General features: G+C 40.7%; 2 long non-coding RNA genes across 2 annotated transcripts; both read left to right on the forward strand.

Annotated features, from left to right (window-relative positions):
- Window positions 1–8,030: 8,030 nt before the first annotated feature.
- LOC148923123 (uncharacterized) lies at window positions 8,031–9,889 on the forward strand. The gene is made up of 3 exons (XR_016132618.1): window positions 8,031–9,282; window positions 9,394–9,461; window positions 9,538–9,889. It is a non-coding gene; the product is annotated as an uncharacterized LOC148923123 (long non-coding RNA).
- Window positions 9,890–18,186: 8,297 nt separating this feature from the next.
- Window positions 18,187–20,045, forward strand: LOC148923124 (uncharacterized). The gene is made up of 3 exons (XR_016132620.1): window positions 18,187–19,438; window positions 19,550–19,617; window positions 19,694–20,045. It is a non-coding gene; the product is annotated as an uncharacterized LOC148923124 (long non-coding RNA).
- Window positions 20,046–27,372: the final 7,327 nt, after the last annotated feature.

The following is a 27,372-nucleotide window of genomic DNA, read 5'->3' on the forward strand; positions in this document are numbered from 1 at the left end:
TTCGGCCAAGCAATCCGCCGCAGCCTCATGAACGCAATCGAACAAGGCCCGAGTTAAGGCTCGAGTTAAGGCCCGAGTAATTCCCTCCGAGGTACTCCAATCGTCGTCGGGTCTCTTTTTTCTAGTGAGAAAAAGATTGGTGTGTGTGGAAAAGATAATTGATGAGAGATGGAAGAAAAAAACGTGAAAAAATAGAATGAAAGGTGAGGTATAAATAGATAAAAGAAATTAAAAAAATATAAAAAAACAAAAACGCGTTGCATCGTCCGCAAGATCGTCCGCGTCGCCTGCAATGGGGCGGTCGCGGACGATGCATCGGGCATAGTCCGCATGGCTATAGTGGCGGACGATAGCACGCCCGATGCATCGGATCTTCCGCCCCATTGTGGATGCTCTAACAATGTTTCAATCATTTTTTCTCTCTCTCTTATTTTACCAATTTCACATTTGTGTAGTTTCTAAAATTTTTATTTTTATGGGTTGGATGAAGTATATTCTTCCTTCAACGAGCATATAATCTCGCTGTTGTAAATAATGGTGACGTAATTGTATTGTAATTCTTCTCAGAAAAAAAATAACAGTGAAGTTGACTAGTAGTAAGAGGTGTGCTACATGTCAACAAAATTATGTGTTGATACTTTAATGTCATCGTGTTGACATTTTTAATACACGGCGTGGATGAGTTAGCAACTTAAGAAAGTTAGCAATTGATCACACACATCTGACAAGTAATCCATATGAAATCATGTTACACAAGCTGAAAATGATAGATTATACGGTAATTTTAGATTACTTTATAAGGCTACTTATAATAGTTGATGATAATTCGAATGATTGCATTATTTGGGCTATCGTCCATTGTTGCAACTCCTCGCCCCGTCACCCAGACCCAGACACCCATCATTTGCTTGAGTCACGCGCAAAGGTCGACTGATCAATCGGGTGCGTGATTGTCCGCTATTGTGGGCGCCCAGATAATTTCCCGCCCAACAATTTTTGTGATTTTTTTCTTATTTTTTTCCACTATTTACTCTATAAATACACTTCATTTAACATTTTAATTTCTTATACGATTTTACTCCAATCTCTTTCCCCATCTCATTTCTATCTCATTCTAGTAACTTCAAGATGAATCCCGACGGTAACTCAAATCCGACTAGTCCTGACGGAATGCCTTGGTTCTGATGCCCCAAGACTCACAACTCATGTCCTTGGTCTGGGTCGTTGTTGGACACGCTTAATGCCCTCGTCGCGAGCCAGAGACCAACTGAGAAAGAATACCTCCAGGGATTCATCTAACACCTCAAAGGCTAGTTGGGATTAAAGTAGAACTGGTTTTTATCCGTAGGGGTAGTGATAAAATGCAAACTTATATATTGTACAAACTCAAAACTCCTCAACACAGATTCAACATTGTTTCAATACAATATCAACACAGTGTAAAATTTCAAGATTTTAATATCAACACAGTATCAACACAATATCAACACAGCATCAACCATTGACTACTGTTGAAATTCTGTTGACATTTTCCTGTTGATATTTTTTTGGTGATTTATTGACATTTTTCAATGGTCCAAATCATAGTTTTGAGTTTGTACAATATTTAGAGTTTTTTATTTTTATTTTTTTATTATTTTTTTTTTCAATTTTAAAGCACCCCAAGGGTGGAGGGTTTAGGCGGACCCACACCTGTTCATTACCAATTACCATTTGTCAAACTCCGAGACGCCCAAAAGTGACGGCTCGCAAACTAAATCTTCAAGAGTACAATGATGGCCTCCCTATCAACTAGGAAAAGGTCACCTATCTACTCTAAGCAACACAACTACAAATAAGTTGAAACAATTGCCACCTCACGGGCCGAGGATACCAATTCCTCAGCTTATGGAGCTCTCTCCTGGATCAATTACCCCCATATCGGTATCCCCAAAGGAAACCGTCGCCACATTGCCACCCATGAGTAGCTTGGGGCCTTGTGTGGACCTTCTTGAGGGTGGTGTAGGGGAAAGTTCATCTTGCCCGTCTTCTGCCTTGTAACCAACTTGAAACCATCCTCATCCTCTTGCACTTGAGTCACCTTTGTCGCCTTCAACGTTGGTGACGCATCCGCTTCCTTGCTCTCCTCGGGTAGCACCCGTTTGAGCTCTTCCTTGCTAGCCGTGGTGTGATCCGGCTGGTGGGCTGGGACGTCAGCCTTGGGCCCCTTCGGCCTCCACTCACGGCAGACTCGAGTTCGCCTTGAATTGTTTCATCGGGGTTTTGTGCCATGGTTGTTGTGGTCCTTCATGGGTGGGTTCTTCCTCCCTAATATAAGGCACTCTTCTTGAACATGCCCAACATGTTTGCATTCAACACAATAAGTAGGGATCCGATCCCAAAACACCTTGTACCTAGTGTCCTTGTCTAGAATGTTAAGAATGATCTCTTCCGGTGGAGGCGAAGAGATATCAATCTCAATACAAATCCGGGCAAAGGTGAGTCGATTTTGATTTAATGTTGCATGATCAACTTGAGTTGGCTTCCCCAAAAGCTTTCCAATGGCAATAAGGGCTGATTGGTCGTAGAGATGGATCGGGAGTCCGATCACCTTACACCAAACAACGGCAATCGGGGACTCAAAGGATGTGTCAAAATCCGGTGTCCATTTGAACACCCTCATTGGGTGATGCTCTATATACCACACCGGCGCTCCATTAGGGCCATTGAGCATCCGACCATAGTATCCGACCATAGTCTCGCACATCCCGAAATTGGATTAGGATGTGCTTGGCGTTTACAAATTTCCATTTGAAGCCATCAATGAATTGGATGTTGGAGAGGGATTTTTGGATTTGGTGTGACGTCGGGATAGTGTGGGAGAACTTCCCGATGATGGCGTGCCCTATCTTGTCCGCCAACAACTTTGTTTCGTCGTTTGAGAATGTGAGTGATGGAACTCCCTCACAACTCCTGGCTGTTCCCATCTCCTTTTCGTGGTCAGCATCAAGTGTCACCGGATCTGTTTTCGATGCTCCTCCACTTTCCAAGACGGCACTCGGATTCCCAAACTCACCAAATGCCGGTTCGTCGGGGTGGGTCGTTTCTTTACCGGGCTGGTCCGCGATGAGCTCCGGCGAGGATTTCAGCTCTGACGGCGTCCCACAGGGTGCAACCACGCTGCCTTCCTCAAATGCCGGTTTGTCGGGTTGAATCTTCACATTTTCAAGCTGGACCACATCCTGCACCGGCGAGTTTTCCGGTGAGGTTTCCGGCGCCGGCGGCTTCCCGTCGGGATCGGCCACACCACCCACAATGGCTTCCTCAACCAAGAAGGGTGTACCTGCAGCAAATTCAAATTCAAGGTTGCTTTTGCAATGAGACAAATCAAATGTCTCACTAGCTAGTACATAACTAGGCATTTCTGGAAATGGTGCAGCAAGATTGGTTGACTCGGAAAGCATGTTGGCACCATCCCCATTCTGGAGTGTGTCCTTATCCATTGCAGCTAGGCTAGCAGCCATCTCCACATGCATTGACCAAGACTCAACAAGTGCAACGACACTCTTCTCCTCCGGTTGTTCGTCCTCCGGCCGAGCTTCGGCCACTCCCGTCTGCCCTGTTCCGGCAACTAAACCTCCCATCAGTGGAAGACCATTGTGCCGTTCAGCCTTTCCGTCGCCGGAAAATTCAAATTCGGCCTCCCTTTGCTCTGGGGCTGACCGAACATTTCCTTGTGATGTCGACTCCTTCAAGTCTTCAACCTCCCGGAAACTGGAGTTGGCTGGTCGGACTGCTAGATCGGCGTCCGAAATTCCAGCAGCAAAGCACCGCTCTTGGTCGAGAAGGAGTAAGTGACCCGTCGCTGCTTCGAAGGGGCCCGGCCTCGCCATTTGAGCCAATGTTCTCATCATAATCCCGTCCGTAGGCTGCTCTCCTTCCGGCAACGCCGCCCCCTTACCATTTTTTCCGGCGAGTAGCTCCTCGGCCATTTCAAAGACCATTTTCTTCTTGATTCTACTAACCCCCGAAATAGTCTCAAGGCCCGCGCGTTTCAGCACACGTCGGCCTCTCTCGGGGAAAGGAGTCCCGGCCGTTTTCATCTTTGGCCGTGAGATGAAAGGAAGACTCTGTTCCGGCGAGCAGGGTGGTTGCGTTGTGTGAGATGGAACCGCGGCAGCCTCATCCGCCGGTTCACCGCCGGCCTTCACCATATTCCCGGCTAATAAATTACATTTCACCTCCCTCAAAGGGGAGGGAGGAGGAGAGAAACGTTTTAGAGAGAGAAATTTTCTTGAGTTCTTGTATTGTTGATTGGTGACTTTGTACAATATTTAGAGTTTTCATTTGATCACATTCCTTATCCGTAGTGTATTAGTTTTTATTTTCTTATATTCCTTTTTTGGCTTGTCCCACTGTAGCTGAGTCATTTCTTTTTTTTTTTGGCAAAAGTACTTTACTCTCTCTTCATCTCTCTACCTTTTTCCTTTCTACTTTATTCTCCTTTTACTTAACTCATTCAAAACAATTTTTTTTTAAAATTCCATGTCGAAAATAAGTACCTCTACTACAGAAGGACGGAGGGAGTATGTTTTTAGTTAAGTATTTTAGGTGTTTCCTTTTAATTTGTGGAAAATGAAGAGCGGATGTATAGGGCGGGCTATTGTAGGTGTATAGGCTGGAATATAAAATGCTAACGTGGCCGAGGAAAAATGGATATAGCGCAAATGTATAGCCTTTGCTATTACGAATGCTTAGTGCATGCAACTGATAATGACTAAATGGTGATAGGAAAATATATGCAAGTTTTTTGTGATTTACTAGCATTATTATTCTTAACGTAAAATTAAATACTCTTCGTCTCAACTAAGATGACACACTTCCTTTTTTAGTTTGTCTCAATCAAGATGACACATTTCTGTTTTTTAAGCTTCTCCAAAACCAATATATTTATCGGGTTGTTGTGGAACCCTCTCACTGCTACGCGACACTACAATATTTGGAATAAAAGTTGAAGTTTATGGAGTAGTTTGTACTTGTTGTACTTGTGACTAGATTTAGCTCATCAAGATCAATTTCACTAATGGGTTTATGATTCTTCACACAGTCGTCCTCTAAAAAAGTGGCACGAGTACTCACGATAACTTTTTTATCTCGGAGACTATAGAATTCATATGCTTTCGATCCTCTAGGGTAACCTATAAACAAACATACATCGGTCCTTGATTCCAGCTTAATTGGATCATTTTTTAGTACATAAGCCGAACAACCCCATATATTGAGATGTTCTAGATTGGGCTTGCACCTAGTCCACAACTTATATGGTGTAGTTGGTATTGATTTAGGTGGTAAGTTGTCAAAAATAGGACTTGCATAAAGCAAGGCTGTCCCCAAAACAAAATTTTTAAATGTGCATAACTCATCATTGACCGGACCAACTCTAATAATGTCCAATTCTTTCTTTCAGATATGCCATTTTGCTGAGGGATGTCAGGCGCAGTCAATTGAGAATTCGTTCCCGCTGCGGATAAGTAGTCCAAAAATTCAGCACTTAGGTACTCGCCTTCGGCGCACCATGTAGGATAAATTTGTGTCGGAAATCTATCAGGTCGGTTGGATGAGAAAATTGATAATTAAAATAGTGGGAGCCTCTCTTAAATAATACTCCATCCGTCCACGAATAGGAGTCTCGTTTTTCTATTTTGGTCCATCTGAGAATAGGAGTCCCGGTTCATAATTACCATGATTGGTAAAGAGGCCCCATATTCCACTAACTCATTCCAATCACATATTATTTAAAACTATTATATAGAAGTGGGACCCTATTCCACTAACTTTCTTCCACCCACTTTTCTTAACCTTTCTTAAAATCCGTGTCGGAAAGAAATGAGACTTCTATTGGATTTTGATAGAGGAATATGTATACTAAAAGATGCTTCGAGCGTATATAGCTTTGTACAGTCAGCTCATGCACGTATACGAGATAACGCCACATCCACTTTATTTATGCATACTCCATATATTAGAGTTTTGTACACTTTAAATTATTATTCGAGTGATTGGATATTGTAAAAACTCTTATTTTATTTTTCAAGGAATAAATCAGATTTTATCATAATGGTGTTATGTTTTTACATTTAATGATTATTTTGCATATTTTAATGTATAAGAAACAAAACAAGTCGAAGTCTTTGTTTTAGTAAACCGGTTGTGGGTGACGTTCAATTCAAGGTAACACGGTCAGTTCTGAACAAAGGTGATGCACTTTTTATTAGCACTAAAAATACCTGCAAGTATACAAGGTAGATCTAGTATAGCTAAAGGTTAGTACCGGGTTTTTGAATACGGGGAATAATATCATTGACTGGCTGTAACGACCCGCCCTTCTAGGGTATAATAAATGCGGCGATCGTTAACTAGGCGAACTTACATGCAACAAAGATCATAGGCTAGGGTTTCAATTAAAGGAATTTTCCCAAGGTATTTAATAAACACATTAAATAATAAGAGTAACCGCTTAGCAATGAGTTCAAGAAGAAAGGGATATCACAATTAATATTCAAAACAACAAGGTCCTTATGATAATCCAAAACAATATCATGTCTCAATAATCCAACAAACGAAGTAGTTCAATCTCAAACGAACGATAGTAAGTTTCATGTTTTCAGCGGAAGCAACCAAGAGAAGGGTGAAGCTATGTATGAAGACACAACTACACTCGAGTTTCAAAAGATCATTGTCACGACCACAACTCCCTAGTGCTAGTGAGCGTAGCTATTTCGCGACTAAAAATTCTCAATAATCAAGGGACAACAATAAAAGGATGAAATCACTTAAATCAATAGTATCAAAGGCATATGGGTTCATAGTCAAAACGTGTTCAGAGTATCAAGACTAAGTTCATAGCTTTCTAGCACTTAATTCTAGATTTGCAGCGGAAGAGTCCAAGACAAAATAGCACGTATGAAGACATGCTACTTTGGGTTACCTAACTACTTATTTAAAAGTCTTGTCCCAACACCTTCGCCTCCTCGTACACGTTCAACCTGCACATTTGAAAATAACATGCAGGGCTGAGTATTTGATATACTCAGTGGGCACATTGCCAAAAATGGTTTTATCTTTAATTGTCAATGCCAGAGTTGAGTGATCACGGGGTTTTACTTAAAAAGACCCGAGTCACTAAAATACTTTTCCTTTAGTAAAGATTTGATTGCGCAATCACATAACATAGATATACCATATCTGAAACTGATGTGAACCGGGAATGTGGCCACATTCCACGACGGTCACTGGACCGGCCAACCCCTTTTGTTAGCTCACGGTCCCCTTATGTGTACACTAGTCCGAGTAGGGTTTGCGGCCCTACTGGGACCCGAATTCGATTTAACTTGATTTGGCATAGCCAAGCAGATAGGTAATCATAAAACAAAACATGGCATGACAACATACTTGAGCAAAGATTCACATTTTCATACTGAAATCACATTTTGAAAGAAATGCCCACCTCAAAAGCTAAAGCTCTTTCCGTAATTTCCTTAACTTGGCCTTAGATGACGTTCGTAGACGCCCCTTTAGGAAATAGCATAATATTTAATTAGACTTTGATAAATCAATTAAGCTTAAACGTGGATGCATCCTAAGTGCGTGATCATTTTATTCCTTTTCCTTAATTCATAAAAAAGAGTCCCTGAGTACTAAAATAGACTCGAGGTCTTTTCATCATTTCGCACCATAAATTACTCGAGCGCTAATACTAAAGTCTGGGAATTAAATTTATCATCGTGAAAAAAAATTTAGCGGACCATTACTTAACCTCAATTATTTGATTTAGCAACATAGGTGGGCTCATGATTTAATTAGGCTAGAGCAAACTCCCATTTTATTTTAATTATTAGCCCAACTCCTTAGATTATTTAAAGAATTGGTCCATTAATTAACAAAACCTTAGCCCATGCATTTAATTTATAGAGGCCCAAAAGAAGAAAAGGAGAGGCCCAAATGAAAGAGGCCCAATTTCTTCCTCCCTCAAAACTATCGGCCTCTCTCTCTCAAAACACAAAATCCCCAAAATCAAAATCAAAAACCCCAATTCCTAATCCTTGCTTTGGAGAGGAACGACGGCGCATCTCCCCCCCCTTCGTCGCCGGCTCCAGCTCTGGATCGACGGCGCGCCTGTGTCGCCGTTATCGCGCGGCGAGCTCCGCCGTCGCCGCTGCTCCAACTCTCTCTCTCCTTCTTCCCTTCTAATCTCTCCCTCCTTCGGCTGCTACGCCGCGCCTCTGAAATTCCCCTCTCCGCTCATCCTTTGCTCGTTCTCGGCGATTCAGCGCCGTCGCCGACGTCTCCGGCTGAGGTAGACGCGGCTTGGCCCGCCTTGAAGACCAGCCCGCCGTCGCCTCATCTTTATTAGCGGAGTCGCCGACAGGAAGGAGGCATCGCCTCTCTTTCTCCCTGCCTCCGGCGTTCTCCTGGCTCCCTCCGGCGAATTCTCTACCGCCGTCATCGCAGCTCGCCGTCCGGCAGCTCTCCCATCACTCCTTGCTCCAAAGCTAAGTTTTTTTCCTCTCATTTATTTCCTTGTAACAATACTATGTTTCAAAGATGAAGTCTTAGTGTATCTTACTGTGTGATGTTGAAACCATCTTGGGTAGTAATTTAATTGGGGAAAACTTTGATATCAAAACTTGTACATGAGGCCTACTGTGTTGGTTTGTATTCTTACTCAAAGTATGGGTTCTATCAGTCGATATTGCTAAGTTCACATTGGATTTTTGAGCACCTATAGTTCTAAGTTCTTGATTATCTATGATTGGCTATCATGATGCATTGGTGAGGGTGGGCTATGGAATACCTCTCCTTTGCGATTCTCGTTTTACGGCTGCTTCTCCGTGTTGCCGCTGCCCCTCCTCGCCTTCTTGCTCCTCCCGATTCCTTGCTGCACTCCTTGATTGTGAGTGAATTTGTGGTTTCTGGGGAGGGAGTCAGGGGCGGTTTATGGTGGTTTATATAGGCGAAGTGTGGTGTACTCGTGAGGCCTTAAATGGCTGTCAAAGCTCTTTGTTTTCATGCTGCAGATGGCACCTTTAGTTTACTTCCTTTGTCTCTTTCTTGAAACATAAGTACTACCTTCATTAGGTTACTTTGTTTGATGTGCAGGGGAAGCAGGTGGCTGTTCGGTTTGGGCTGATTTGGCGCAGCTGGAGGGACACGTTTTGGGCTAGCTGATCAGCAAGGTATCGGTCAAAGGATAGGTTGCCACTCCAAAAGAGGCAAGTCTCAAATTCTTGGCAGCAATGAGAGGTAAATTCTAAATGTTTTATCTCAGTTGTCCCTTCTTTCATTTATTACTTAGTACACAGGTTTGCAGCCTTGTACTCCTAAGTTTTAAGAATTTTTGTTTTTCACATACAGCTCTCGGTTTGGTGCATTGGCTGTGTAGGAGTGTACCTCCCATTTTGGGATCATTTAGACCTCCTTTGGTAAAGAAAGGATGCCTCCTTCCTTGTTTGGTTTGATGTTGGGAAAAGTAATCTAAAATATTTATTAGTTTTGTAGGTTCTTGCAGGTTTAATGGCAGATAAAGGAAAAGGGTTTTTTTAAAAAAATTGGGGATGTGGCCTGGGATCGAGACGAGGCAGTCGGGCTGGCTGCACGGGCCTTCGGGCTGCCCTCTAAGTCTTTGGGCCGAAAGAAATCTCGAGTTCGAGAGTCGAGGCCCAACTCTTTGTATATTTGTATTCTTAAATTCTTTCTTTTTTTTTTTTTTGTCAACACATGTGTAAATTATTTTATAGTTATAGAGTAGCTTGATATGTATTCGGACTTTCTAGTTTGACAAAGTAACCTCATTTTTATTTCTTGACGTTTATTGTATTTCACACGTATATACGAAAATCTGTTTTAGTTTGATCGACACTCTTCAAATTAGCAACCAAGCAAGACCATCGACTAATATTTCTGATTTGAAAACAACAAACATTTCTCTAGGTTGACATTAGTCTTAAAGAAAAGGTAACAAAGAGCGGGTATTACATTCTACCCACCTTAGCAAAAATTTCGTCCCGAAATTTTGCTTATGTTACTCAAACAGCTCTGGGTACCTTTCCTTCATCTTGTCTTCAAATTCCCACGTAGCTTCCTCGTGACCATGGTGTTTCCATAAAACTTTCACCGTTACAATAGATTTGTTCCTCAGTTCCTTGACCTTCCTATCCAATATTTCCTCTGGCTTCTCTTCATAGCTTAAGTCTGGTTCCAAAACCATTTCCTCTTGGTGGACTATGTGTTTCGGGTCGAACACGTATTTCCTCAATTGTGATACGTGAAAGACATTGTGTACATTCCCGAAGCTCGGTGGGAGTGCCAATCCGTACGCCACAGGACCCACTTCTTCTAGAATCTCGTAGGGTCCGATGAAACGTGGCCTTAGCTTGCCCTTGACGCCGAATCTCGTAATCCCTTTAGACGGAGATACTTTCAGAAAAACTTTGTCTCCCGCCTTGAACTGCAGATTGGTTCGGCGAGCATCCGCGTAAGACTTCTGCCTATCTTGAGCTTCCTTGATTCTCTCACGGATCTGACGGACAATCTCTATCATTTCCTTTACAGAATCCGGTCCGAGTATCTTTCTCTCTCCGACTTCATTCCTGTAAAGCGGTGGTCTACATTTCTTTCCATACAATGCTTCATTTGGGGCCATGTTTATAGATGCTGACAACTGTTGTTGTAAGCAAACTCTATAAATGGTAGTACTAGCTCCAAGTTTCCTCCACGGTTGAGCACTACGGCTCTCAGCATATCTTCCAAGGTCTGGATTGTCCTCTCAGACTGCCCATCAGTCTGTGGATGGAATGCCGTACTGAATTCAATCTGGTGCCTAGCTCTTGCTGCAGGCTTATCCAAATCTAGAAGTAAATTTCGTATCACGGTCTGATGTGATCGTCACCGGTATTCCATGTAATCGTATGATCTCTTGCACGTAGATTTGAGCTAACTTGTTCGATTCGTAAGTAATACGAACTGGTACGAAGTGCGCGCTTTTGGTGAGGCGATCTATAATCACCCAAATAACAATCCTGTCACGAAGTGCGCGCTTTTGGTGAGGCGATCTATAATCACCCAAATAACAATCCTGTCACGAAGTGCGCGCTTTTGTGACCTTGGCAACCCTGTCATGAAGTCCATAGCAATGTGTTCCCATTCCCACTCGGGGATTTCTAGGGGTTGCAATTTCCCATAGGGTCGTTGATGTAGAGCCTTCACTTGTTGACATGCTAGGCACCTTTCTACACACGACGCTATGCTCCTCTTCATGCCATCCCACCGAAACTGCTTCTTCATATCTTGATACATTTTCGTACTTCCTGGGTGGGCAGTATAGGGTGTTTCATGCGCTTCGCTCATGATCTCATTTCTGAGAACCTCGTCATCGGGTACACATAATCTCCCTTCAAAAGTGAGGGCGTCATCCGCTTCTTCATGATAACTCACCTCTTTTCCCGACCTCACTTTAAGACGAACTTTCTCTAATGCTTCATCACTCCTTTGAGCCTCAACAATTATGGCCCTTAAGTCTGGTTCAATCACTAAAGGGGCGATCCTACCTTCCACCGTCTCTGGTGCTCTTACTACCTCCAGCCGCATCTTAGCAAATTCCCGTATGAGCTCCTCATTCTGTGTGAGGAAGGTGGCCACTTGGGGCATAGTCTTCCTGCTCAAGGCATCTGCCACTACATTGGCCTTGCCTGGGTGGTAATTTATACCACAGTCATAATCCTTGACTAATTCGAGCCATCTGCGTTGTCGCATGTTTAAATCCTTCTGCTCGAAGAAGTACTTAAGGCCCTTGTGGTCCGTGAAGATCTCACATCGAACTCCGTAGAGGTGATGTCTCCAAATCTTTAAGGCATGTACCACTGCTGCTAGTTCAAGGTCATGAGTGGGGTAATTTAGCTCATGTGGCCTGAGTTGGCGTGACGCGTACGCAATCACCTTGCCATTCTGCATCAGTACGCATCCAAGTCCAATCTTTGATGCATCGGTGTACGCTACATAGCCTGCTCCTGGTGCTGGCACGGCTAGGACTGGTGCGGTGGTCAACTTTTCTTTTAATAGTTGGAAGCTTGCTTCGCACTCCGGCGTCCAATTGACCTTAGCTCCTTTCTTGAGCTGTTGAGTCAGTGGTCTGGCTATTTTAGAAAATCCTTCAATAAACCTTCGATAATATCCAGCCAAACCTAAGAACTTCGAATCTCATTAGGCGTTGTTGGTGACTGCCAACGTTGTACTGTTTCCACCTTTGCAGGGTCCACTCGGGTCCTTTCTGCCGTTACTATGTGTCCAAGGAAGTTCACCTTGTTAAGCCAGAACTCACATTTTCCAAACTTAGCATAGAGTTTCTCGGCTCTCAACGTCTCTAAGGTGGTTCTCAGACGTTTCTCGTGTTCCTTCTCGTTCTTCGAATAGACTAGTACATCATCTATAAGGACTAGGACGAACTTGTCCAAGTATGGATGGAACACGCGGTTCATTAAGTCCATGAACACTGCCAGGGCATTTGTAAGTCCAAAAGGCATTACAGTGAATTCGTAATGGCCGCATCTAGTGCGGAACGCCGTCTTGGGTACATCATCATGTCGGACTTTCAGTTGGTAATAGTCTGATCTCAAGTCCATCTTCGAGAATACACCCGCCCCTCGAAGTTGGTCAAAAGGTCATCAATCCTTGGTAGAGGATACTTGTTCTTGAGCGTCAGCTTGTTCAACTCTCGGTAGTCGATACACATTCTCAGTGTTCCGTCCTTCTTCTTCACGAAGAGCACTGGTGCGCCCCATGGTGACACACTGGGTCGGATGAAACCGAGGTCTAGTAATTCCTGTAGCTGTATCTTGAGTTCTTCTAACTCTTTAGGCGCCATTCTGTATGGTGCCTTCGATACCGAGGCCGATCCTGGTTCGAGATCGATTGTGAATTCTAATTGCCTGTCTGGCGGCAATCCTGGTAGTGCGTCCGAAAAGACATCTGGGAATTCTCGTACCACTTCTACATCCTCAATCTTACGGTCCTCTTTCTCTTCTCCATTCAGATAAACGAGGTATGCAGAGCATCCTTTCCTTATCATAGTGGCCGCTTGTAGCGCAGAATCTATGGACTTTCGTCGCCTCACGGATATTCCGTGAAAGATTGTGGGTTCTTTCCCTGGGTATTGCACAGAGATCTGCCTTTCCTTACAAAGAATGGTAGCGTAGTTCTCGGCTAACCAATCCATTCCCAATATGATGTCGACGTTCCACATCAACATTACATGTAAATTGTGAGCCACTAACTTAAGGTTTCCCATAGTGAATTCTACGTTCGAGCAAGTTCGTGAGGTATCTTTAAGGCCTCCTATGGGTGAGAACACCCTCATCTTATGTTCGATTTCATCAGTAGGCAATTCTAAAGTATCCACGCAAGGTGCTGACATGAAAGAATGACAATAGGTATGTTGAGGAGAGTTCCCATACTTGCTAAATTGTCTTGCTCTTGGTTCCCTGCTCAATCTTAGGCTGTTTCTGCCTCGGTGCAGTAACTATAGTCTGAGTGGGAAACCTCTGGCGTAGCTGCCGCTGGTGATATGGTGATTAGGACTGTCTTTCTTCTTGGCTCAGCTTGAAGTGCCCGCAACTACGGACGCTGCCCTTAATAGTCCTGCCTCCCTCCTGTCCTAGTATTCTTGTACAGCATTCCCTGGAGAAATGTCCGCTTCTGCCACAATTAAGGCACCTATGTGTCCTAACTATGCACTTTCCACGGTGGTTTCTTGACCACTTAGCGCGGGGATGGGCCTTAGGTCGGTACTCAACCTTCTTATTGAGATCGGCTTCTCTACCGCCATTCTGCGATGGTTTTGGGGCAAGTTGTTGCTTCTTATTCTCATTTGAAGTACGTTTTCGTTTTCCCGATCGTTCCTTCATTCGTTGGTTTTATTGCGCCATATCTCAGATGATTTTCCTCTTGTCGAAGACATCCGTTCATTAAAACGTAATCTATGAGAGTGTTCATATTTTCACTAGATTTCGTTACCTAACGATGATCTTGATCTCCATTTCCTCGTGGCTCTCCTAGTTCACTTTGTTATTTGTGCCCCAAACGATTAATCACTTAGATAAATAAGTCTTGCACAACGAAAAGTCATTAGGTCTGTACGTATATAAGATTCCTTTACATTTCTCTTTTTGTGGCCTACATTCTATGTATATAGCGTAACGATCCATCCCATAGCAGCTCGTGACCGGCGGCACACAAGTGCGAAAAGTCCAAACAACTATGCCCTTCGTGATTGCCTTGTACTAAGAACTCGATGATTAATCAAACAGTCTTAACTTGGATAGGTACTGATGTCACCTAGAAGAAGCATGACTGCAAATTTCTTTTATTGAAAGGACTATAGAATATCCAAAGGGATAAGAATAACATCTCTTGCTCGACTGTTGTGAATTTTCGACCTCAAATCGTGACAATTGATTTTGAAGGCAAGTACTAAGTTCAATTGAACTTATCGTATCCATTCAAAGAACTTCAAGGTTCAAATGGTTTCAAATACTTAAACCCATCGAATTTGTGAATTCAATTCTTATGGGAACTTGAAAGAACATGAGGTAGGTCATGAGAATAAGATGATACTGTATGAACTCTCAATTTCCATAGTAGGCTTGTCAAATAAGATGGTTAAATTGTCCGTTCAAATTGACTAGATCCGGACATCAAGGATGATGATTTCAACATGTCAAGATCTCAGATGATTAGTCGCAAGAGGGTTTAGAAATGTAAACAATTGCCATTGATTAACGTTGATCATGGTTCACCAACATTATAATGTGGAAATCATGGAAATACATCAATGGATTCACAGGTAGCGACCAAAGTGAAAGAAATATTTTTGGAAAAGTCAACTACCATCAAGGAAAATGCAATACATTAGCCTTAACTTAGTGTTTCAGAAAGAAATCTTGAGCTAGAAATAATGCATGTAGTGGAACTGGACAAGAAAAATTCACTCATATAAGAACGAAATAGTCACAATATGGTTGCCAAATAAGGAGGTGAACAAAAGTTCCACTTATTGTGCCATTCTCTGAGAAGAAATGTCTGAAAAAATCAGCAACTTAAGGGTGAAGTTATACCGTGAGAGTTAAAGAATCTGGGATATTGATTTTATCAATGGTGGGTCATACGGGGGACAACAAACAACAAAGATGCTTGAGAACATATAAGTCTTTCGAATTTAAGATTTGAAAGTAAGTCACCATTTTCGTAAAAAAAAATAAATAAATAAAATGATAGTGACTTATTACTTGCAAAAACGTGAGTCAATCAAAAGTCTTAAAAAGACGGCAGGACACCCTTGTTCAGGATGTTCAAAATGAGATTATTCTGGAGGGCATGGCCGTAAGCAACTTTAGAGTCGAAGGTTTATGACCGGAGCTTATGAAGTCAACACCTTACATTTTCTGAACAATGAGCTCAACTACTATAGCCAACAAATTGAAAGAGAGTCACAACTTTCGTAGGAGAAAAAAAAAATGAGGCATTAGTTGCATAAATCCAAGTCAATCTAAGGTCTAAAGTAGACGAGGGCATTTTCATTAAGGAGGTTCATAGAAAGAAATCGATGGGAATCCAAGTAAGTACTGTTGATCATAATCATCTGTTCCACTTATGTGACACTTTCTTGTTTGTTCTTTCGGAGCTTGTACATGATCAGAGCGTTCCAGGAAACCATAGATTCCAAGCTAGGATTCCTGGTGTTACAACTAATAGCTGTCGTTGAAGGTCATATTTTCATAATGATCTCGATAAGTCAGGACGTTCATTCTCGTAAAACATTGCACTCTCCATCGTGCTTCACAGCGTGCTATAAGCATTGTTTCTAGATCACGTAGCCTCCTTGACTTGCTACGCAAGACTGGATCACTTAATTTGATCGTAAGTACGATATCTTTTCGTGTAAGGATACACCTCCTTTACTAGATCAAGGGTACGCTCATTTTGATTATGATTGAGTTCATGAAGACAAAGGGAACTTCATGTTGTTCCCATCATTTAAAACGTTCAACAGACGCCCATGTGCCGTAGGTAGTTTCTCGTATCTCGTCTGATCGTTACCATCTAAGAATAGATGGGTTATTTATAAATTGTTAGGTTCATTCTTGTACATTTGGAATTGTTCCAATTACAACATCATGGATCGTGGTCTCGTCAAGAGATAGGGTAGAGGAAAAGGTGTGGGGTCCACTTTTAGACACATTCATCTATATTTCCTCATTCTTAAAACAAAATTAGGGGTTTGCCCTAACTTGCATATACTCGTTCATTTTATCGCTTAGAAAAGCAGTAAGGAAGTCATCAACTTACAACTCTGTTCAAGAGCGTTTAGTCTAACGTACTTCTTAGGCATTCTATGTTCGCATGCGTTAGTCATTCCGTAACTTCCTAAAAAGTTCCTTAATCTATCATCATACTTCACATAATCGAGCATGTGTAACTGATAATACTTTAGCATTTGTCTCAAAGACATCCTTATGCTTAACAATTTAAACTTGAAATTCCATGGTTCGTAGGAAAAATGGAATTTACATGCTTTTCCTTGAAAACCCTGAATATTTTCACAATATCTTCAAAAAGAAATCATTTTTTTTTTTCAAGTTCTTTCATGAATAACTGAAAATTTTTCTGGTAAAAACTTCTTTCTTACCTCATTGCTGCAGTTGAACGTGACGAGTCGAGGTGTTGGGTCCTTTTAAGCTTTCCATTTTAGTACTATCCTAGTCTAGTACTATCATTCTCGACTAAGGCTTGAAAAGAAGGTTCTTGGGTCCAGAGCGAAAGAACGGTGCTCTGATACCACTCTGTCACGACCACAACTCCCTAGTGCTAGTGAGCGTAGCTATTTCGCGACTAAAAATTCTCAATAATCAAGGGACAACAATAAAAGGATGAAATCACTTAAATCAATAGTATCAAAGGCATATGGGTTCATAGTCAAAACGTGTTCAGAGTATCAAGACTAAGTTCATAGCTTTCTAGCACTTAATTCTAGATTTGCAGCGGAAGAGTCCAAGACAAAATAGCACGTATGAAGACATGCTACTTTGGGTTACCTAACTACTTATTTAAAAGTCTTGTCCCAACACCTTCGCCTCCTCGTACACGTTCAACCTGCACATTTGAAAATAACATGCAGGGCTGAGTATTTGATATACTCAGTGGGCACATTGCCAAAAATGGTTTTATCTTTAATTGTCAATGCCAGAGTTGAGTGATCACGGGGTTTTACTTAAAAAGACCCGAGTCACTAAAATACTTTTCCTTTAGTAAAGATTTGATTGCGCAATCACATAACATAGATATACCATATCTGAAACTGATGTGAACCGGGAATGTGGCCACATTCCACGACGGTCACTGGACCGGCCAACCCCTTTTGTTAGCTCACGGTCCCCTTATGTGTACACTAGTCCGAGTAGGGTTTGCGGCCCTACTGGGACCCGAATTCGATTTAACTTGATTTGGCATAGCCAAGCAGATAGGTAATCATAAAACAAAACATGGCATGACAACATACTTGAGCAAAGATTCACATTTTCATACTGAAATCACATTTTGAAAGAAATGCCCACCTCAAAAGCTAAAGCTCTTTCCGTAATTTCCTTAACTTGGCCTTAGATGACGTTCGTAGACGCCCCTTTAGGAAATAGCATAATATTTAATTAGACTTTGATAAATCAATTAAGCTTAAACGTGGATGCATCCTAAGTGCGTGATCATTTTATTCCTTTTCCTTAATTCATAAAAAAGAGTCCCTGAGTACTAAAATAGACTCGAGGTCTTTTCATCATTTCGCACCATAAATTACTCGAGCGCTAATACTAAAGTCTGGGAATTAAATTTATCATCGTGAAAAAAAATTTAGCGGACCATTACTTAACCTCAATTATTTGATTTAGCAACATAGGTGGGCTCATGATTTAATTAGGCTAGAGCAAACTCCCATTTTATTTTAATTATTAGCCCAACTCCTTAGATTATTTAAAGAATTGGTCCATTAATTAACAAAACCTTAGCCCATGCATTTAATTTATAGAGGCCCAAAAGAAGAAAAGGAGAGGCCCAAATGAAAGAGGCCCAATTTCTTCCTCCCTCAAAACTATCGGCCTCTCTCTCTCAAAACACAAAATCCCCAAAATCAAAATCAAAAACCCCAATTCCTAATCCTTGCTTTGGAGAGGAACGACGGCGCATCTCCCCCCCCTTCGTCGCCGGCTCCAGCTCTGGATCGACGGCGCGCCTGTGTCGCCGTTATCGCGCGGCGAGCTCCGCCGTCGCCGCTGCTCCAACTCTCTCTCTCCTTCTTCCCTTCTAATCTCTCCCTCCTTCGGCTGCTACGCCGCGCCTCTGAAATTCCCCTCTCCGCTCATCCTTTGCTCGTTCTCGGCGATTCAGCGCCGTCGCCGACGTCTCCGGCTGAGGTAGACGCGGCTTGGCCCGCCTTGAAGACCAGCCCGCCGTCGCCTCATCTTTATTAGCGGAGTCGCCGACAGGAAGGAGGCATCGCCTCTCTTTCTCCCTGCCTCCGGCGTTCTCCTGGCTCCCTCCGGCGAATTCTCTACCGCCGTCATCGCAGCTCGCCGTCCGGCAGCTCTCCCATCACTCCTTGCTCCAAAGCTAAGTTTTTTTCCTCTCATTTATTTCCTTGTAACAATACTATGTTTCAAAGATGAAGTCTTAGTGTATCTTACTGTGTGATGTTGAAACCATCTTGGGTAGTAATTTAATTGGGGAAAACTTTGATATCAAAACTTGTACATGAGGCCTACTGTGTTGGTTTGTATTCTTACTCAAAGTATGGGTTCTATCAGTCGATATTGCTAAGTTCACATTGGATTTTTGAGCACCTATAGTTCTAAGTTCTTGATTATCTATGATTGGCTATCATGATGCATTGGTGAGGGTGGGCTATGGAATACCTCTCCTTTGCGATTCTCGTTTTACGGCTGCTTCTCCGTGTTGCCGCTGCCCCTCCTCGCCTTCTTGCTCCTCCCGATTCCTTGCTGCACTCCTTGATTGTGAGTGAATTTGTGGTTTCTGGGGAGGGAGTCAGGGGCGGTTTATGGTGGTTTATATAGGCGAAGTGTGGTGTACTCGTGAGGCCTTAAATGGCTGTCAAAGCTCTTTGTTTTCATGCTGCAGATGGCACCTTTAGTTTACTTCCTTTGTCTCTTTCTTGAAACATAAGTACTACCTTCATTAGGTTACTTTGTTTGATGTGCAGGGGAAGCAGGTGGCTGTTCGGTTTGGGCTGATTTGGCGCAGCTGGAGGGACACGTTTTGGGCTAGCTGATCAGCAAGGTATCGGTCAAAGGATAGGTTGCCACTCCAAAAGAGGCAAGTCTCAAATTCTTGGCAGCAATGAGAGGTAAATTCTAAATGTTTTATCTCAGTTGTCCCTTCTTTCATTTATTACTTAGTACACAGGTTTGCAGCCTTGTACTCCTAAGTTTTAAGAATTTTTGTTTTTCACATACAGCTCTCGGTTTGGTGCATTGGCTGTGTAGGAGTGTACCTCCCATTTTGGGATCATTTAGACCTCCTTTGGTAAAGAAAGGATGCCTCCTTCCTTGTTTGGTTTGATGTTGGGAAAAGTAATCTAAAATATTTATTAGTTTTGTAGGTTCTTGCAGGTTTAATGGCAGATAAAGGAAAAGGGTTTTTTTAAAAAAATTGGGGATGTGGCCTGGGATCGAGACGAGGCAGTCGGGCTGGCTGCACGGGCCTTCGGGCTGCCCTCTAAGTCTTTGGGCCGAAAGAAATCTCGAGTTCGAGAGTCGAGGCCCAACTCTTTGTATATTTGTATTCTTAAATTCTTTCTTTTTTTTTTTTTTGTCAACACATGTGTAAATTATTTTATAGTTATAGAGTAGCTTGATATGTATTCGGACTTTCTAGTTTGACAAAGTAACCTCATTTTTATTTCTTGACGTTTATTGTATTTCACACGTATATACGAAAATCTGTTTTAGTTTGATCGACACTCTTCAAATTAGCAACCAAGCAAGACCATCGACTAATATTTCTGATTTGAAAACAACAAACATTTCTCTAGGTTGACATTAGTCTTAAAGAAAAGGTAACAAAGAGCGGGTATTACAATCATATTATTCAATTATTCTGCTCAACACCACCAACCGCTCGTCACTGCTCAACCTCCACATAGGGAAAACACATGCAGGGCATAAACATACTCAGTGGACTTAAGCCGAAAACAGTTTTATCACAAATATAGTTATCATGCCATTTTCAAGTGTCCACCGGGGTTTTATCTTTAGAAAGACCCGATGCACCACAATATGTATCATTTATCCAAAATCACGGTCGCGCAACCATTTTTCACATCGACGTTTACCATATCATCATTCTACATGACAAGGAATGCGGCCGCAATCCAGGTCACTAGACCGGCTGACCCGTACGCCAGCACTCGGTCTAACATTGGTGTACACTAATCCAAGTAGAGTTTGCGGCTCTACGAGGATCCGAATTCGATTAAAACAATAGTGGCATAGCCACAAGGGATAGGCACGACTAAACAAATCAAGCATGATAACACAGATCTCATTCTCATCAATAATGATTTAGGACGATGTCCTTATTTTAAAAGAAAAGCCCACCTCGTCAGCTTAGCTCGCAAGTATTCTCTTCTCCTTGTTATCACGCTGAGAGCGCGAATTTGTTGGAACTGGCAGCGGAAGCGGTGCGTTTAAAACAATAACTCACATAAAAGTTAGATCTATTTAGCAGATTATTTAGACAAAAGCTATTCGCGTAATTATCACACGTATCATGCTCATAACTTGAATTAATCATGCTTTAAGAATATTTGAAACCTAAAACATGCTTTTCTACGGAGCAGAAAAATACCTAATTAATCCTCCAAAGAATTGAAGATGGCTAGCTTCTTCTCCACGTGATGCTTTGAGTACTAGACCACAAATCTTCTCTCTGGTTCCCGAACTGTATCCCAATATCAGTGTGGGCTGATCTTACTAGAATACTAGGACTTAAATAAAGAAGACAGAAGAAATCCTTTTTGGAATAGGAAAGGAATTCGAAAATTCCTACAGCAGCTTGTGAGAGCTGAAATTTTCGAAAATTTTAGCAAATAAAATTGTGTTATTTCTGTCTCCTTTATTCTCCTATTTATATTAAGTTCCTTTTGGGCCCAGACAGGGATCTATGGAAGGTTTTGGATATGGGCTCATCCAATTTACTTTTTACTAATTAAATTGAACCCACAATTTAATATAAGTTATAATTGGAATATTACGAGCAGCCACTACAGAAGTAATATTGAACTCTCCCCATCCAAATCCGAAATTACAAGTAATCCGGGTTTCCGTTTATCTTTCATTTCCCGTGCTTAAGATTAAAATGACCATTAATTAATTAATGTCTGCTATTGACTTAATTAATTAACTTCTTATTAATTCCAAGAGTGGACTTAGCATGAAACGCTTATTTATTATTCATAGAGTAATCACACTCCAACTAGCTAGGTTCCGAATAATAAAACCTTGTGTTTGCTTGTGCATTTATATTGTGTTTGCTTGTGCATTTATAAGATGTTTTTTATAAACATTTAAATGTATAAAAAGCAAATAGAGTCTAAGTCTTTTGCTTAGTAGACCGATTGTGGTCGTCGTCCACTTTAAGGTAACACGCTCAGATCTATGCAATGCTGTGCAAAAGAAAAAGAAGAATTTCACAACCTAGATAGGCTTAGACTACCTATCGTGAAAGGTTGCAATGTCAGTCCGCATATTTCTAAGCCTTACTGAAATAAGATGACATTGGTGTGGTGTATCACTGAACGGATCTAACAGCAAGACGTGTCTTTATGATATCTACTGAAAGACTAGGTCTTGATAAAATACTATTTCTTGATCTACATATGCTAGCATCGAGTATACGGTATTGATTATGCACTACTTTGACTTATCAAATGGTGCGGGTTTTCGCAACCCAATAATCCTGATATATTGGGTCGTGGTGATTAATATCTAGCGGTGCTAGGATTGCTATTATGTTGAAACGTACGCGAGGTGAGTCTCGTTTGATAATGTCCTCAAGAGGAGCTCGAACAAGGTTTTATTATTCGGAAAACTAGCCAGTTGGAGTTTTATTACTCTATGAATAATAAATAAATGATTCTAGCTAAATCCACTCTTGGAATTAATAAGAGATTAATTAATTAAGTCCATAGCAGAATTTAATTAATTAATGGACATTTATATCTTAAGCGCGGGAAATAAATAATATAAATAACGGAAACCCGGATTACTTGTAATTTCGGATTTGGATGGGGAGAGTTCAATATTACTTCTGTAGTGGCTGCTCGTACTATTTCAATATAAGCTTGTATTAAATTGTGGGTTCAATTTAATTAGTAAAAAGCAAATTGGGGGAGCCCATATCCAAAACCTTCCATAGATCCCTGTCTGGGCCCAAAAAGGAACTTAATATATATAGGAGAATAAAGGAGACAGAAGAATCACAATTTTCATACTTCAAAATTTTCGAAAATTTCGAACTCTACAGCTGTGGAGGATTTCGAATTCTACTCCTTTTCTCAAAAGGATTTCTTCTATCTTCTTTATTCGAGTCCTAGTATTTTGATAAGGTCAGCCCACACTGATATTGGAGTACAGTTCGGGAACCAGAGAGAAGATCCGTGGTCTAGTATTGAAGATCACCACGTGGAGAAAGCGCGAGCAATCGACGATTCTTTGGAGAATCAAATCGGTAACTCTAAACCGTAGAAACCATGTTTAGGATTTACTTTCTATGAGCATGAATTATTTGCGTTCTAGCATGCAATTATCTGTTTAACATGTGAATATATTAATCGCATAATCGGTCAAATAGATCCGTATCTGATTTATTTGTTTTGTACAAGTCTTCCGCTGTGCAAGGGGCACCAAACCCCATCAATTAGGTTTGGTATACTGAAAAGCATGTTTCGAGCAAGTTTCGCACGAATAGAATCTTGCTTGTATAGGTAAAACTCTACAATCCACTTTTAACCCGATTCAGTATTATTCGAGCGGTCTCGCACGAATAGAATCACTATTATTATTACATTGTGTTTGCTTGTGCATTTATAAGATGTTTTATAAACATTTAAATGTATAAGAAGCAAATAAAGTCTATGTCTTTTGCGTAGCAGACCGGTTGTGGTTGTCGTCCACTTTAAGGTAACACGGTCAGATCTATGCAATGCTTTGCAAAAGAAAAAGAAGAATTTCACAACCTAGATAGGCTTAGACTACCTATCGTGAAAGGTTGCAATGTCAGTCCGCATATTTCTAAGCCTTACTGAAATAAGATGACATTGGTGTGGTGTAGCACTGAACGGATCTAACAGCAAGACGTGTCTTTATGCTATCTACTGAAAGACTAGGTCTTGATAAAATACTATTTCTTAATCTACATATGTTAGCATTGAGCATACGGTATTGATTATGCACTACTTTGACTTATCAAATGGTGCGGGTTTTCGCAACCCAATAATCCTGATATATTGGGTCGTGGTGATTAATATCTAGCGGTGCTAGGATTGCTATTATGTTGAAACGTGCGCGAGGTGAGTCTCGTTTGATAATGTCCTCAAGAGGAGCTCGAACAAGGTTTTATTATTCGGAAAACTGGCCAGTTGGAGTTTTATTACTCTATGAATAATAAATAAATGATTCTTGCTAAATCCACTCTTGGAATTAATAAGATATTAATTAATTAAGTCCATAGCAGAAATTAATTAATTAATGGACATTTATATCTTAAGCGCGGGAAATAAATAATATAAATAACGGAAACTCGGATTACTTGTAATTTCGGATTTGGATGGGGAGAGTTCAATATTACTTCTGTAGTGGCTGCTCGTACTATTTCAATATAAGCTTTTATTAAATTGTGGGTTCAATTTAATTAGTAAAAAGCAAATTGGGGGAGCCCATATCCAAAACCTTCCATAGATCCCTGTCTGGGCCCAAAAAGGAACTTAATATATATAGGAGAATAAAGGAGACAGAAGAATCACAATTTTCATACTTCAAAATTTTCGAAAATTTCGAACTCTCCAGCTGTGGAGGATTTCAAATTCTACTCCTTTTCTCAAAAGGATTTCTTCTATCTTCTTTATTCGAGTGCTAGTATTTTGATAAGGTCAGCCCACACTGATATTGGAGTACAGATCGGGAACCAGAAAGAAGTTCCTTGGTCTAGTATTGAAGATCATCACATGGAGAAAGCGCGAGCAATCGACGATTCTTTGGAGAATCAAATCGGTAACTCTAAACCGTAGAAATCATGTTTAGGATTTACTTTCTATGAGCATGAATTATTTACGTTCTAGCATGCAATTAACTGTTTAACATGTGAATTGATTAATCGCATAATCGGTCAAATAGATTCGTATCTGATTTATTTGTTTTGTACAAGTCTTCCGCTGTGCAAGGGGGCACCAAACCCCATCAATTAGGTTTGGTATACTGAAAAGCATGTTTCGAGCAAGTTTTGCGCGAATAGAATCTTGCTTGTATACGTAAAACTCTACCCACTTTTAACCCGATTCAGTATTATTCGAGCAGTCTCGCACGAATAGAATCACTATTATTATTACATTGTGTTTGCTTGTGCATTTATAAGATGTTTTATAAATATTTAAATGTATAAGAAACAAATAAAGTCTAAGTCTTTTGCGTAGTAGACCGGTTGTGGTTGTCGTCCACTTTAAGGTAACACGGTCAGATCTATGCAATGCTTTGCAAAAGAAAAAGAAGAATTTCACAACCTAGATAGGCTTAGACTACCTATCGTGAAAGGTTGCAATGTCAGTCCGCATATTTCTAAGCCTTACTAAAATAAGATGACATTGGTGTGGTGTAGCACTGAACGGATCTAACAGCAAGACGTGTCTTTATGCTATCTACTGAAAGACTAGGTCTTGATAAAATACTATTTCTTAATCTACATATGTTAGCATTGAGCATACGGTATTGATTACGCACTACTTTGACTTATCAAATGGTGCGGGTTTTCGCAACCCAATAATCCTGATATATTGGGTCGTGGTGATTAATATCTAGCGGTGCTAGGATTGCTATTATGTTGAAACGTGCGCGAGGTGAGTCTCGTTTGATAATGTCCTCAAGAGGAGCTCGAACAAGGTTTTATTATTCGGAAAACTAGCCAGTTGGAGTTTTATTACTCTATGAATAATAAATAAATGATTCTTGCTAAATCCACTCTTGGAATTAATAAGAGATTAATTAATTAAGTTCATAGCAGAATTTAATTAATTAATGGACATTTATATCTTAAGCGCGGGAAATAAATAATATAAATAACGGAAACCCGGATTACTTGTAATTTCGGATTTGGATGGGGAGAGTTCAATATTACTTCTGTAGTGGCTGCTCGTACTATTTCAATATAAGCTTATATTAAATTGTGGGTTCAATTTAATTAGTAAAAAGCAAATTGGGGGAGCCCATATCCAAAACCTTCCATAGATCCCTGTCTGGGCCCAAAAAGGAACTTAATATATATAGGAGAATAAAGGAGACAGAAGAATCACAATTTTCATACTTCAAAATTTTCGACAATTTCGAACTCTCCAGCTGTGGAGGATTTCGAATTCTACTCCTTTTCTCAAAAGGATTTCTTCTATCTTCTTTATTCGAGTGCTAGTATTTTGATAAGGTCAGCCCACACTGATATTGGAGTACAGTTCGGGAACCAGAGAGAAGTTCCTTGGTCTAGTATTGAAGATCATCACATGGAGAAAGCGCGAGCAATCGACGATTCTTTGGAGAATCAAATCGGTAACTCTAAACCGTAGAAATCATGTTTAGGATTTACTTTCTATGAGCATGAATTATTTACGTTCTAGCATGCAATTATCTGTTTAACATGTGAATTGATTAATCGCATAATCGGTCAAATAGATTCGTATCTGATTTATTTGTTTTGTACAAGTCTTCCGCTGTGCAAGGGGGCACCAAACCCCATCAATTAGGTTTGGTATACTGAAAAGCATGTTTCGAGCAAGTTTTGCGCGAATAGAATCTTGCTTGTATACGTAAAACTCTACAATCCACTTTTAACCCGATTCAGTATTATTCGAGCAGTCTCGCACGAATAGAATCACTATTATTATTACATTGTGTTTGCTTGTGCATTTATAAGATGTTTTATAAACATTTAAATGTATAAGAAACAAATAGAGTCTAAGTCTTTTGCTTAGTAGACCGATTGTGGTCGTCGTCCACTTTAAGGTAACACGCTCAGATCTATGCAATGCTGTGCAAAAGAAAAAGAAGAATTTCACAACCTAGATAGGCTTAGACTACCTATCGTGAAAGGTTGCAATGTCAGTCCGCATATTTCTAAGCCTTACTGAAATAAGATGACATTGGTGTGGTGTATCACTGAACGGATCTAACAGCAAGACGTGTCTTTATGATATCTACTGAAAGACTAGGTCTTGATAAAATACTATTTCTTGATCTACATATGCTAGCATCGAGTATACGGTATTGATTATGCACTACTTTGACTTATCAAATGGTGCGGGTTTTCGCAACCCAATAATCCTGATATATTGGGTCGTGGTGATTAATATCTAGCGGTGCTAGGATTGCTATTATGTTGAAACGTACGCGAGGTGAGTCTCGTTTGATAATGTCCTCAAGAGGAGCTCGAACAAGGTTTTATTATTCGGAAAACTAGCCAGTTGGAGTTTTATTACTCTATGAATAATAAATAAATGATTCTAGCTAAATCCACTCTTGGAATTAATAAGAGATTAATTAATTAAGTCCATAGCAGAATTTAATTAATTAATGGACATTTATATCTTAAGCGCGGGAAATAAATAATATAAATAACGGAAACCCGAATTACTTGTAATTTCGGATTTGGATGGGGAGAGTTCAATATTACTTCTGTAGTGGCTGCTCGTACTATTTCAATATAAGCTTGTATTAAATTGTGGGTTCAATTTAATTAGTAAAAAGCAAATTGGGGGAGCCCATATCCAAAACCTTCCATAGATCCCTGTCTGGGCCCAAAAAGGAACTTAATATATATAGGAGAATAAAGGAGACAGAAGAATCACAATTTTCATACTTCAAAATTTTCGAAAATTTCGAACTCTCCAGCTGTGGAGGATTTCGAATTCTACTCCTTTTCTCAAAAGGATTTCTTCTATCTTCTTTATTAAAGTCCTAGTATTTTGATAAGGTCATCCCACACTGATATTGGAGTACAGTTCGGGAATAAGAGAGAAGATCC

Source organism: Salvia hispanica, chromosome 6 (genome assembly GCF_029641045.1).
Source record: "Salvia hispanica isolate PSC_SH4W2 chromosome 6, Shi_PSC_v1, whole genome shotgun sequence".
NCBI classification, from domain to species: Eukaryota; Viridiplantae; Streptophyta; class Magnoliopsida; order Lamiales; family Lamiaceae; genus Salvia; species Salvia hispanica.